This window comes from Lepus europaeus, chromosome 4 (genome assembly GCF_033115175.1).
Source record: "Lepus europaeus isolate LE1 chromosome 4, mLepTim1.pri, whole genome shotgun sequence".
Classification (NCBI taxonomy): domain Eukaryota; kingdom Metazoa; phylum Chordata; class Mammalia; order Lagomorpha; family Leporidae; genus Lepus; species Lepus europaeus.
In genome coordinates, this window is record NC_084830.1 from 73,573,842 (window position 1) to 73,588,572 (window position 14,731).

Sequence of the window (14,731 nt, forward strand, 5' to 3'; positions counted from 1 at the left end):
TAGATGTTTTCAGAAAGGTATCTAAAACATTGGCATAATAACCTAACCGTATGCTAGTCCTTCCTGGTCGTCACACTAGCATGTGCATAAATACAACTAAATCAAATAGAAAACTGGCTCTTTCTCTCTTATACTTCTAAAGTGTGGTCTGCTTATTATTTACAGAATTGGCTAAATTTCCTGAGACTGTTAAAAGGGCAGTCACAAAATTTTTGCAGTAAATTTAAAGGTAGATTGTTGGCATATTTTCTTTTTTTAAAATTTTATTTAAGTTACACAAGTTTCATGTATTTCACGTACACAGATTTAGGAACATAGTGATACTTCCCACCTTCCCTCCCTCCTGCACAGTATTTTCTAACAAACTTCTTTTTCAAAAAAAAAAAAAAATGACACCCCTAAATGAATGTTAACTCTTTCTTATGCTAAATAGCTCTTTCAAGCTTTTATTTTGTGTGTAAATATGTCAGACATTAACATTGAAGTAGTTTGTTTCTTTTCTGCTTAGCAACAATACAGATTTTTAATTAACGGCATAATTGCCACTAATGTCATCAATTATAGTATTAAAGCCAGAAGCTATACGACAACATACTTTGGAGACTAATTACCATGTTTCTTATTTATTTCACACACAAACAGAATTTATATATACATTCATACATACATATATATAATATAAAATCTATTCTCTGAAAGGATTTTCTTGGGGGTTTTTATTCAAAAATTTAATTTTCTCTTGCTAAAAGAAAACTTGCAAACATTGATGTATTTTTCATTGGACTACACCAATACTATTCTTTGCTTTCACTTGTTGTTTATTGCTGACCTAACCCATGAAAAGGATTGTTTCTTCTTCTAAATTCTTACTATAATAGAAATAATAATCACTAATAATTCTAATAATTTTGGAACGCCCATTGTGAGTCCTTTTAATGTATTTACTCAGGTTAATTTCATTAGCCATCATGACACTCCGGTAAGGAAGGTACCAGCTGTATTTCACAGTCAAGAGAACTGATTTAGATTCAAGGTCAAATTCCCATTAAGAAGCAGAATCTGGATGTGAACTCCTGCCTTCAAGTCTAAATCACTAATGAATTTGCCCTTCCTATTAATTGCAATTTATGAGAATTTTAAAGTGATAAATTAATTCATCCAAAGTCTCCTTTCACTTAACTACAGCTTTGCTGCCCTTATTTTTGTATTTCAGAGATTCCCATAAATTGTAGAACTAAGTCTCTAGTTTTGTGCTGGAATGAGAGACGCAGGTAAACCTTCAAGAAGAATGTTGCCACTGTGATCTGTCTCTTGCATTCAGTGTGAGGGGTGTCATTCCCTCACCACATCAACCCAAGGACATTGGAGCTTTGGACAAAGCAGGTGCTCAGGTAATATTAAATTCCACTGAGGTTGGTAGGTCTTCCTAGTCACACCAGTTCTTTATGCTGGAGCCTTGACTGCCTTTCACTTCTGTCACCTGCTATGGCTTTTGTGGTACCTAACAGCTACATGTGTTTGATTTTTAAAAATAAGGTAAATGTCCACATGGCAGTCATTAAAATATCATTCTTAATAGTCATTTCTAATCCCTTTAATTAACCCAGGGGAATCTAAATTGTTATTCTTCAGCTTCTCAGGACAATACCATGCCTGATTTTCTGATGCCTCATTTGAATCAGAAGTGAGTTCTAACACCCCAGAATATTTGAAAACAGTCCAAACTGCTGTGGACTCAACTGTGGGATTAGAAGCTAGATTTGAAAGCAGCCAAGGGTAAATGTAAAGGATTTCTGCATTTTTTAAAAGGCAGTTAACATTGTTAAATTTTTTCAGATATTCTTTACAATTTTTAAAATTTATTTGAAAGGCAGAGATACACACAGAGAGAAAAATATAGAGACAGACAGAACTCTCTCATCTATTTGTTCACTCCCCCAAATGTCTGCAACAGCCAGGGCTGGGTCAGGCCAAAGCCAGGAGCCATGAACTCCAAATCTCCCATGTGGGTGGCAGAGACCCAACTACTAGAGCTATCACCTGTTGCTTTCAAGGGTGTGTATTAGCAGAATGCTAGAGTTGGAAGTACAGCCAGAACTTGAACCCAGGCAGTCTTGATATGATAGCAAGTATCCCAAGTGGCATTTTAATGACTAAGTCAAATTCCCTCCTCTCCAAGAAATATTCTTAAAATTGTTTGCCAAAATGTGTTTAAAAAGAAAATGATATTATATCTAATTTTCTTTGTCTAAGTTGCTTTGGAAATGGGTTAAACTTACTTATTATCATTATCATCATTATTATTACTTATTATAAAGATCTCCTAAGGAAATTAATACACTCAGCACAGACTCCTTTACCAACTAATAAAAAAATTTCCTGAGAAAAACGTATCCGGAATGCGATTTTCAAAGTGTTCTCTAAGGGAAGATGTACTTTAGCATCTGACTATGAAGTCACTAATGAGGCATTTTCTGGGAAGTGTCACTTCAACAAATTGAGGGGAAGTAAATGAAAATGAAGTAAATTAGAAAACCTGAATTCAAGGGACAGTTGTTTTTAGACAGGCCCTCTGGGTAATTGCTGGTAGAAAGCTCCTTATGTCATAAGCATGGGAAACACAGAAGGGAAAATTTCCAAACTCCTGTTCTCTGATCATGTTTTAGAACAGAAGTGCTAACCAAGTATTTGTATTTTGTTACTCTGGAAAGCAAAGTCTTTAAAATAAGGTATTTTCTTACTGCCTTAAATGCTACTGATAGTCGATATTGATTAGATTTGTAACCATAGTGCATTTGTATTATGTTTGGCGTATTACATTAGTATTATATAAATTACTGTATTGCAGTAGTGAGCACTGGACATTAAGTCCAAAGACTAAGGGTGCTTTCCTTATGGTTGGCATGGCTGCCAGGAAGGAAGGCAATCCAGATAAAAATGCATAGAATTAAACAGGAAAGCGCAGCAGGCTCTATTTATGCAGTTTCAATTTCATGAAAATGAATTCAATGTATCAAAATAAAAATAGAAGGGTTAGAGTTTGTTGCAGAGGTTAAGACCCACTTGGGATACTTCAATTCCACATCAGAAGAGTCCTGGCTCTGCTTCCAATCCCAGGTTCCTGCTAATGTGCCCCCTTGGAGGAGCAGTGATGGCTCAAGTACTTGGATTCCTACCACTCGCATGTAAGATCTGGACTGAGTTCCAGGCTGCTGGTTCTGCTCTAGCCCTGGCTTTTCCAATCTTTTGAGGAATAAAGCAGCAGATGAAAGAGCTCTGTCTGCACGTCTGTCTGCCTTTCTCTACCTCGTTGCCTTTCAAATAAAATGAAAATAAGATAAATTAAAAATTTGAAGCAAAGGTGGTCACTGTGACAGAGTGGGTTAAGCTGCTACCTGGTATGCCTGTACCATGTATCAGAATGCTGGTTCTACTTCTGACTCCTCTAGTTCTGATCCAGCTCCCTGCTAATGTGCCTTAGAAGGCTGCGGATAATGGTCCAAGTATGAGTCCCTGCCACTCATGTGGGAGTCCAGCTGGAGTTTTAGTCTCTTGGCTTTGGCTTGGTCATGCCCTGGCTGTTGTAGCCATTTTGAGAGTAAACTAGCAGAGGGAAGGACCGTCTCTCTCTCTCTCTCTCTCTCTCTCTCTCTCTCTCTCTCTCTCCCCCTCTCCCTTACCCTCTCCTTATCACTCTGCTTTTCAGATAAATAAATAAATAAATTTCAGGAAAAGTAGCAACAAGAAAATAAGTCTGGTCTTGTAGGGGAAGGGAAGAAGGCTACTTGGAGAGCTTTGAACTTGGGAACACTTGGTATCTAAAATTGGGCAGATGTTTCCCCTTTTCTGTGCTGAACGTCTCCTGTTTGTGTAGCTCTGAGAATTGTGAAAACCTTGGGATTATACATAATCTGAGAGTTATAAAGTGGGAATTTAGAGAGATTGATCCTAATAGAACATTCTTAGCCCTGTTGGCTTCACTCACATTATCTGGAATTCCTCTCATGGAGATGTATTTGTGAAGTCTTTCTATTTTTTTTTTTTTTAAATGCCTGCCCTTTATTCCCTAGAGAAAACGTTTGCCAATTCCTGATGAGGATACTGGAATGTGTGTGGGAGGGGCCTGCAGGGAAGGGGGGTGGTGAAGGAATGCTGAGAGGCCAGACAGGGGTTGGAAGATGTCACATAACATTTTTACCTGTTCCAAACTGGGACTGACCCTACCACTAAGCAAGGGAACAGTCTCTTGGTCTTCTTATAATAAACTCAGTAGTGCACACCATTTAGACTTCTGACACATTGGTAACATCTTGCCATTGGAAAACTGTTTTCTTGGTTTCCAGACACCAAGCAAGTCTGATTTTCTGTGCTTGTTTTTATAGAAGATTTAAAAATGCAAATGAACTTGAGGCTAAGGTTGATAATACACTTAATTTGTCAAAATTCAGCAGTCTCCAACATCTTCCTATATTTACCATCTGTCTTAGCTTCCTTTTTGTTAGGGTATTTAAATTATTTATTAACAGGAAGGGCCCACAGACTTATTTCTTCTTGGAGCTCCCCGAGGATGAGGAGGGTCATGAGATGGCCAGGATGCAGAAGTTATGTCAGTGCAAGCTCCCAGGCTGGTTCTTGAACAGAGAAGGATGTCAGGCATGGGAAATATAGCCAGCTTCTAGCCAATGATCTGGACAAGAGGTTCTGTGAAGACTGGAGCAACTGAAGAATATTTGCACATGTAGTCATTCTGGAGAAGAGCTCTTAGCTTCCTTTTTTTACCCTCACCTCTGGGGATGAAACTTACCCTTATCTGGGAATGAAATTCTGCAGACCCTGTAACCAAAAGTGTAAGATTTAGGCAAAGGAGGGCGTTGGAGCATGGACAGAGAATCTGAACCAGGTTACTCGCTTCAGCTCATTCAGAGCATGTCCCAGGAAGGTCTGCTTTCCAGCATTGGCCCCAGAAGGGACCAGGCCACCACAAACGTGGAAAGCTGCACAAAAGCAGCTGTCAGGTCCCTCTTTTCAACCTCCTGGAAATCCCATAATGGATGTTATAAAAGCCCTAGCAAACCACAGCTCCGAGAGGCCATCTCTTTGGAGAACCATCCCTTTGCACGGTCTCCCTGACTTGTCACAAGTAAATAAAGCTTGTCTCTGAGCAACTCCCACTAAAATGTGATTATCTGGTGACACCGCAAGCGAACAGACTCCTTGTGTCTGCTAACAACCTCTACTAGTGATAACTTTTGTTGGGAGGAGACAAGTTTGGAGAAATTCATGGCATAATAATAATAAAAAAAGAGATCGCCATACTCAATACATCCTTGTGGTACACAGTACGTGCCTATATTTGAAAATGTCTGTAATTCACAAATATATAACACATTATAATTTTGTCACTCATGTTAGAAAGATAAGGTTAATTAAAAATGATTCGTGGCATATGAGCTATGGCCAGAAATAGAACTGAAGCTTAAGTTGAATGACATGCCTTCTTCAGAGTAAGTATAATTGAACTTGGAGATACAGTTGTCCCTTGGTATCCAGAGGAAATTGATTCCCAGGTTCCATGTATCAGATGCTCAAGTCCTCTCTATAAAATGGCAGAGTTTGCATGTAAAGCATGTATATCCTTCTGTGTACTTTATTTTTTAATTAATTAATTAATTTAAAAGGTAGAGTTACAGAGAGGCAGAGGCAGAGAGAGAAGGAGAGATATCTTCCATCCACTGGTTCACTCCTCAGATGGCCACAACGGCCGGAGCTGCACTGGTCCAAAACCAGGAGCCAGGAGGTTTTTTCTGGGTCTCCCACATGGGTGTAGAGGTCCAAGGACTTGGGCTATCTTCCACTGCTTTCCCAGGCCATAGTAGAGAGTGGGATCAGAAGTGGAGCAACCGGGACTTGACCCGGTGCCCATATGGTATGTCCGTACTGCAGATGATGGCTCAAGTGCTTGAGCCTCTGCCACCCACACAGGAGGTCTGAATGGAGTTCTGAATTCCTAGCTTTGATCTGCCCTGGCTTAGCTATTTTGGGCATTTGGAGAGTGAACCAGCAGATGAAAGATACTCTCTCCTGTCTGTCTCTTTATCTCTCTGTTTCTCTCTCTCCCCCCTTCCTCCCTCTCTGCCTTTCTCTCTGTCATTCTGCTGTTCACACAGATGAAACTAAAGACATAGATGTTTAAAAAAGCAGAAATAGAATGTCCCATTAACAGTCTGTGGCAGGCCGTGTTTATCTTGAAATTCATCCTTTCTTGCTTTCTCCCCCTACATCTTGATAGTCAGGGGATTGGCATGGACCTAGGCAGCATGCTGAGGTTTGTGCTGGCTCTCCCATGCTCTCTGTTTAGTGCAACAGATTTGATGATCTCCCAAATCTTTTCTATGCAAACATACTGTGGTTTCAGGCAAGCTACTGAGGCCACAGTGTACAGACTGGATTTAGAGACCTTCCAGGAGGCTGCCAGAAGCACTGAGCTGGGAGGTGTTGAAAATCTGAACTGGGGGCTTGGCAGTGGGGACGGAAGGGTGCAGACGGATAAAAGACCATTTGAAGGAAAGAGCAACACAATTCAATGATCCTGGAAGGAGGGAGGGGGGAGGGAGTGAAAGATGACCACAGGCTTTTGGAGTGGGAACTGCTCTTGCTGGCTGTGTGGCTTGAAAAACTCACACTGCTGGGTTTCAGATTCTATGAATTAAGACGATTAGCCTAAAGGGTGTAAGAGAGAAGTGGCAGACGGGTGCTGTTTCCAGGGATGAATTATGAATACATCAAATAAGAGATGATGATGACAGATTCAAGTAGAATTATCCAAGGAGAGCTAGAAATACCTGTCTCTGAGCTCAAGACTGAGGTGCACACTCAAAACAGCAGGTGATCACATGTGGAAAGCTGAAGCTTGTGGGGGAGGAAGGATATAAACAGGAGGTCTGTGCCCAAGGACTAAGTTTGGAAGAAACACTTCTTTTTGGACTGGGAGAATCTGCGAAAGTTTTAGGAGGTCTGTTTGCCAGTAAAATCAAACAGTAAGAGTGATCAAAACATAACAAAACAACCAAAACCAAATAAATAAATAAATAAATAAATAGACCTCAACAACATCATGGTTGAATTTCACAGTGAATAAATAATTTTCTTAGAATCCACTTTCATCTTGATCTCGTTGCTTTTGTTTGTCTCTATGTTTTCCTTCTGCTTCTCATCTTCTTTTTTTCTTATAATATGATACACAGAGACAAACTCAACATTTTAGCTATTTTAAATTGCACAATTCAGTGACATTTAGTAGATTCTTATTGTTGTGTAACCATCATCACTCTCTAGTTCCAAAACTAGAAGGTAACCTCACATCCATAAAGCCACTCCACCTCCCATTCTCCCCTCCTCTGGCAACCACTGGCAACCTCTGGCAACCACTAATTTGCTTTCTGACCCAATGGTGTCCCCTATTCAGGACATTTCATGTAGATGGAATCATGGAATATTTGTGGCCTTTGTGTCAGCATAATGTTTTAGGATCCATTCACCTTCTAGCATGTATTAGAGCTTTATTGCTATTTATAGCCACAAAATATTCCACTGCATGTATACACCACATTTTGTTTATCCATCTGTCTGCTGATGAACATTTAGGCTTTTTTCCCATCTTTCAGTCAAAATGAATAAGACTGCTATAAACATTTGTGTACAAGGTTTTGCGTGGACATACCTTTCTATTTTTCTTGGGCATCTACCCAGGGGTAAAAGTCTGGATTCATGCAACAATCCTATCACTAATTCATTGCAAGACCATCAAACTGTCTTCCACAGGGGCTGCCATGTTTTGAATAAGATACAGCTCCCAACATATACAGACATTTAGCTTCCAAAGTTGCAAGTTAATAGTAGTGAGAGGGTGGAGACTTGTTCCAGTTATATTCTTTAGGAGGCAAGACTACTGGGAGGCCTTTGGTCACTGAGAGCATGCCCTTGGAAGATAGTTATTACAAAAGAATTAGTTATAAAAGTGGAGGTGGGCTTGGCTTCTTTTTCACTTGCCACATGTTTCTTCCTCCCCATGACACCACCATTGCCATTTTCCAGCCTTACCAGATGCCAGAACTGACAGGGCCCACCAGATCTTGCACTGTGAACCTCCAGAACCATGAGACCAAATAACCTTCCTTTGTAAGTAGCTTCTTTCAGGATCTGTGATAGTCATAAAAAGCTAATACAGTGATTGTATCATTTTAAATTCTCACCAGCAATGTATGAGGGTTCCAGTTTCCCCACAGCCTCGCAAATGTTTATTACCTTTATTTTCTAATCTGGTCATCCCGTTGGGCATGAAAAGTATGTCATTCTGGTTTCAATTTGCATTTCTTCGACAGCTAATGACATTCAGCCTTTTTATATGCTGTTGGCCGTTTGTTTATTTTTGGAGAAATGTCTAATCGCATCCTTCACCATTTAAAAAATATTTATTTATTTGAAAGGCAGAGTTACAGAGAGAGGGAGAGAGAGAGAGAGACAGAGATAGAGAGAGAAAGAGAGACCTTCCATCTGCTGGTTCACTCCCTAAATGATGACAATGACTGGATCTAGGCTGGGCCACATTCTGGAGCCAGGAACTTCGTCTGGATCTCCCATGTGGCTGGCAAGGGCCCAAGGACATGGGCCACCTTGTGCTGCTTTCCTAGGTGCATTAGCAGGGAGCTGGGTTGGAAGTAGAGCAGCTGGAACTGGAACTGGTCCCCATATCAGATGCTGATGTCACAGGCAGTGACTTAACCTATTATACCACAATACTGGCCCCATCTTTCATTATTTTCAAACTGAGTAGTTAGATATTTTGCTGTTGCTGTTGAGTTGTAAAGTTCTTTAACTATTCTGGACAGTAGATATACTCTCACCTTTGAACGAGGTTCTGAAGGGTAAATGGAAGTAAATATGCTGAGGAGTCCTTGGGATGATCTTTCCAGGCGGAGGACACGGGGCATACCTACTGGATTAGCTCAGGCTGCCTTAACAAAATATAATATATTGAGTGGCTTAAACTTCAGGTATTTTATAACACTTCTGGAGGCTAGAGTTCCACGAATCAGCTTGGTCAGGTTCAGGAGAGTGCTCTCGCATGGCCAAGGGAGGGAGAGAACAAGGGAGAGAGAAAGAGACAGAGAGAGGAGATAGACAGGGAGAGAAAGAAAAATTAATCCCATCATGAAGGCCCTAACTTCGTGACCTAATCTTTTTTTTTTTTTTAAGATTTATTTATTTGAAAGGCAGAGTTACCGAGATGCAGGTGCAGAGATAGAGTCTTCCATCTGCTGGTTCACTCCTCAAGTGGCTACAATGGCAGTAGCTGGGCCAAGCCAAAACCAGGAGCCAGGAGCTTCCTCCAGGTCTCCCACGTGGGTTCAGGGCCCCCAAGGACTTGGGCCATCTTCCACTGCTTTCCCAGGGTGTAGCAGAGAGCTGGATTGGAAGTGGAGCAGCCGGGACTAAAGCTAGCTCCTATATGGGGTGACGGCATTGCACGCAGCCGCTTTACCTGCTAAACCACAGCACTGGCCCCATGATCTAATCTAAATCTACTTCCCTCCCAAAGGCTCCAAAGCCAAAAACTATCACATGGATTTAGAGGGGGCCAGGGGACAGCACAAACATTCTTCCCATAACAACTGCAGAGATTGAGGTGTAGTGAGTGAGGCACTGAGGCTGGGTCTCTGCTGCCGTGTTCGAGGGAGCACTGAAGAGCCAGGTCCTGGTAAAGCTCTTGGGAAAGGCACAAGAGCCAGAGCACGAAGAAGACGAAGAAGACGGTGTTTCTTTAAGAAATGCAAATTCTGATTTAGTGGGTTTAGGAATGAGTTGAGCTTCTGCATTTCTAACAAGTTCTCAGGTGACACCAATGTAGTAGCAAGGACATAGAGCCCACATCTGCTAAGGATGGTGATATTTTCTAATAACAGAATATATTATTGAATGGGCTTAAAAAGGAGAGTATCAAAGTCAACTTCAAATTTTTAAAAGATCACTTAAGTTCCTAAGTGGGAAATACATTGGAATATGGGCCAAAAAAAAAAAAAAAAAAAAAAAAAGAAAGAAAGAAAAAAGAAAAAAAGAGATGGGGGAAGAGTTAGTGTAGAATTAATTATGGTTAAGTAAATTAAAATGTGTGTGTTCCTTGGATGGAAGGCTCTATAAACATTAATAACATGGTTATGAAGATAATTTTAATGGCATGGAAAAGTATGATATAATACTAAATAAAAAAGCAGAAATAAAAATTGCATATACAAATTGGCTTCAACTTTATAAAGCAATGTTTATAAGAGGAGGCAAATATGCCAATTTGTTAACAGTGACTCTTAAGAGAGTGTATGATGGGTGATGTTTTTCCTTTATATATTTTCTCTCTATATCATAATTCTACCATTCTCATGTTGATATTTTATGTCTTTAGATTGCTTTCCAAACAACAACTGGAAGTTATGAAAGTTGTCAAAGATCTGGAGATTTCTATCTGTGAAATCTTGAATAAACCTCTACAGAAACACCCCTAATACTCTGGGAGAGTTAATTTCCTGGCCCCTCTTAGGGTGCCATGCTGTTGCTGGTTGTCAATTTCACACATGCAATTTCTATCCATTCAGAGCTGACAGCTTGGATTTCCCCCTCCATTGTAATAGCTGTTCTCTCTTCTGGCTTCCTCAGGCTTGCATTTGGTAACCTTTGCCCTTTTATTTGGTACAAGCCAAAATGCCATCTTTGGAGAACTAATGTACCAGAGAAAATGGTAGCATGAAGCCACATAACCTACTGTTCTTCTCCTTTCTGTTTGTGAAGGTTATTATTAGAGCTCATTTTAGAAAATTTCAAATCCATTCAAAGTATCATGGGTTTAAATTTTTCTAATGGAAGCAAAGCTTTTGATGTTTGGGTTTAGAAAGCTGCCCGGCCTCTTTAGAGTTCAAATTTTCATACATTGGTACAATTGATCAAAGACTTTATTTTAAGACAGAGAGAAAAGGCAATTTGCCTTACCTATAGTTGTTTTGTGTTCTCAACATTATTATTATTATTATTCTCCTTTTCTAATTTTTTTGCTGAAACATCTCCCTGTTTGAAGATCTATTTTTTTTTACAACATATATTGGCTTCACCTTCTTTTGATCAGTCTGAGAAACCATCTGGAAACAATTGAGAGTGACGTCACAAATCCACATTATGATTTCAATGAAGGATCAAAGAAGGGAGGGAAAAAATTGAGGGCAGGAGAAGCAGAAGTTAACATTTAATCACAACTATCTAACAGAGTAGGAAAAGGAAGAAAACATGATAAAATGAAAGGATTATGGACGAGCATTAAAGGAAATTCCCTTAATTTGTTTTGAGGTGTAACTTAGTGAATATACTGGTACTCATTTCTGCTTTTATTGTGGATAGGAGAGAAAAACAGTCATCGGTAGATAAGGCTGGCTAGTAACGCCAAAGTGAAAAAAGACTTGGCGGTGCTGGGTTTGGCAGCATGTCCTGAAGCTCAATGCAGAAGGGTATGGAAAAGTCTTAAGACTGGGGCTAAAGGTCATAAGTAAGGACAATACATCGGGAATTTGGAGGAATTCATACTCTACGGAAGAACTCCTAGACCACTCATGAAAATAACAGATTGCCTACGCTAACTTGACACTGAAATGAAAACTAAGATGAAGCCACCCCTTGAGAGTAAGCAAATGATTAAAAGGGGGGATTTAAGGCTCATGAAAGGTTGAGAGTCTAGAATCTCCACGTGAAAGACTCTGAAATGATAACTAATATAGGAAGTGGTTTCCTTAACCCTCTAGAATTAGAGCTCTCAGAATTGATTGACAGTTCCCTCTTAAAATATTAGCCCATTCTGGAGAGAACTGTGTTTCTAGCCAGCCAGAACTGTTCCTCTCCTATCTATGGATTTTAGCCAGAAGCTAAAGGATCCCAATGAATTTCAGGGAGAGCAATGGATCTGGCAAGGTGCAGGAGTTTTCTTTGGAGAACTCCAAGAGCAGTACTCCCAAATTCTTTCCCTGCTATTTAAATCATTAGTCCAAAGGCAACTAATAATAAAAAATAAGTTGGGTGAGGTGAAAAAATAAATAAATTAGCAGTCCTGCATTTCTGGGATCATTCTCAATATAATGTTGTTGTAGATATTTTTAATAAAGGTGACTTATTTAAAACATATTTGGGTGCTAATTTTAATATCTTCATAAAATATCTTTCTACCAATAAATTTAGTCAGTTGCTTAAAAAAAATCATTGTGGGACTATGTGTTTCAATTTCAGTTTGGAAATTAAGGCCATTCTACCAATTCATAGTCTTCCTTTTGCTACCAAATTATGCCTAGAGAGATTTTCCTTGCCATTCATTACCCTTACCATCATTGCATTTACTCCAGAATTCTACTGAAGTCATTCTTATTTAGTATCATATTTAAAATTTCCAACCTTTGATTTTCTTATTTTTTTCTTAAAAAAAGGAACATGGTTTACTTTTTTAGCTGTAGTCATTTTTAAAAAGATTTATTTGTTCATTTGAAAGGCAGAGTTAAAGAGAGAAGGAGAGAGAGAGAGAGAGAGAGAGAGAGAGAGTCATCTTCAATCTGCTGGTTCACTCCCCAAATGGCCTCAATGGCCAGAGCTGGGCCAGGCTAAAGCCAGAAGCCAAGAGCTTCTTCCAGGTCTCCCCATGGGTGCAGGGGCCTAATGACTTGGACCATTTTCCACTGCTTTCCCAGGTGCATGAGAAAGGAGCTGGATCGGAAGAGGAGCAGCTGGGACTGTAACTGGTGCTCAGATGGGATACCAGTATCCCAGGCAGCAGCTCAACTTCTATGATGGCCCCCAACCTTTAATTTCCTGTCATCTCTTCTTATTTAACTATGATATATCTCAAATGAGACATAAAAATTATACTAGCTTTTGCCATGAAGAAACAAGAGTCATACCTGAGGAAAACATTACATTAAGACAGACAACACAATTTGATGTGAGAATTTTTAAAACGCTCAGGGAAGGTAAACCCATATCTCAAGTCCATGTTCCCACAGCAATGGAACTTCATGAATTAATCTCTGCAGTCTTCTGAGCCTGGGTAAGGCTTCAGAATTCTCAACACAGTATTTCAGGAGCCGCCAAGAGTTGACTGTCGTTCGTATTGGAGTTCCAAAAGCATTTGCCAACCTCACTTAGATAAAGAATGTTTCACTTTTGTTGATAAGTTTAGGGAAGGATGGATTTTATTTTATTTTAAAATCATGTAATTTTACATTTTAATTTTTTTGATTTTTTTTTTTTTTTCATTTTATTTGATAGGGAGCGCACACGTGAGAGAGTACACTTCCATCCACTGGTTCACTCCTCAAAAGCTTGCAGCAGCTCAAGGATGAAGTCAGGAGTCCAGATCTAAATCCAAGTCTCCCACTTTGGTGTCAGGGACCCAGCTCCTTGAACCATCACCTGCTGCTTCCTAAGGCATGCATTAGCAGGAAACAGGAATTGAAGCAGAGCTGGGGACTTGAATCAGGTACTCTGACATGGGATATAGGTATCCCAAGTGGTATCTTTGCTGCGGTGCTCAATGTCCACCCTTGATTTCACATTTTTGCTTAACACAACTAAAAATGTATAGACAATATATTTCTAGTGTATAAAATCTCCACTAGTAGGCTGTTTAAAACTCAGTAACCTAGGAACATAGTGGCTGGGAGTAGAAGGACAAGGAAGGCAGGGGAGTATGTCACAGTGCAGGAAAAGACCCTGAACCAAATCTTCTGTAGTGAAAGCTTCTGATTTCTATGCTCTTCCTCATTATGTGTTAAGCTATATAACTTCTGGTTTTTTTTTTTAAAGCCTTAGTTTCCTCATTTATAAAATGAGGCAAAACAATCCATTAAACATATGGCATATACCGAAACTTCATAAGTGTTTTGATTAACACAGAGGGTTATTTGTGTTCCTAATGAAATGAAAAAAAAAAAAAACTCACCAATTTTGAACTTTAATAAAAGGGTCAGTGGTAACTTTAACATTTCTAATTAGACACTATCTGAATGTTAGAGTATAATAATGTAATGCAGGTGGTGCGAAAGCAAGTACCCTCCTAGACCTGCGTGACTTTCAACAAATTGATAAGCAAGTTATCTAACTTTTCTCAGTTGCTAACATGTAGAGCGAGGATTCTAAGACAATATATTAAAACCATTTGTAATTTTCATAATATGTATTTAATAAACTTTCTGAATCCTCTCATGTGTAGATTTCTAAAATATTTTGCACCTAAATCAACTTGCCTCTTAAAAAAGTATTTATTTATGTGTTATTATTTGAATGACAGAGCAAGAAAGAGGGAAATAGAGATCTTCTATGGCCCAGGCCATGGCTAGGAGCTTGGAGTTTCATGCAGGTCTCCCACCTGGGAGGCAGGGACCCAAGCACTTCAGCCATTACCGGCTGCTTCCCAGGATGTGTATTAGAAAGGAGCTGGATCAGAAGCAGCATAGAGGCACAAAACCAGGCACTCAACATGGAATGCAGGCATCCCAAGCACTGTGCCAAAACACCTGCCCCAAACTGATTTTGAATTCCATTTTCCTACAAACTTTTTAAAATACCCTTGTGAAAATAAACTGTACAAAACCTTTCAAACGTGTTCCCAGCAGCATTATACACAAAGGCAAAGGACTGTAACAATCTAAACGTC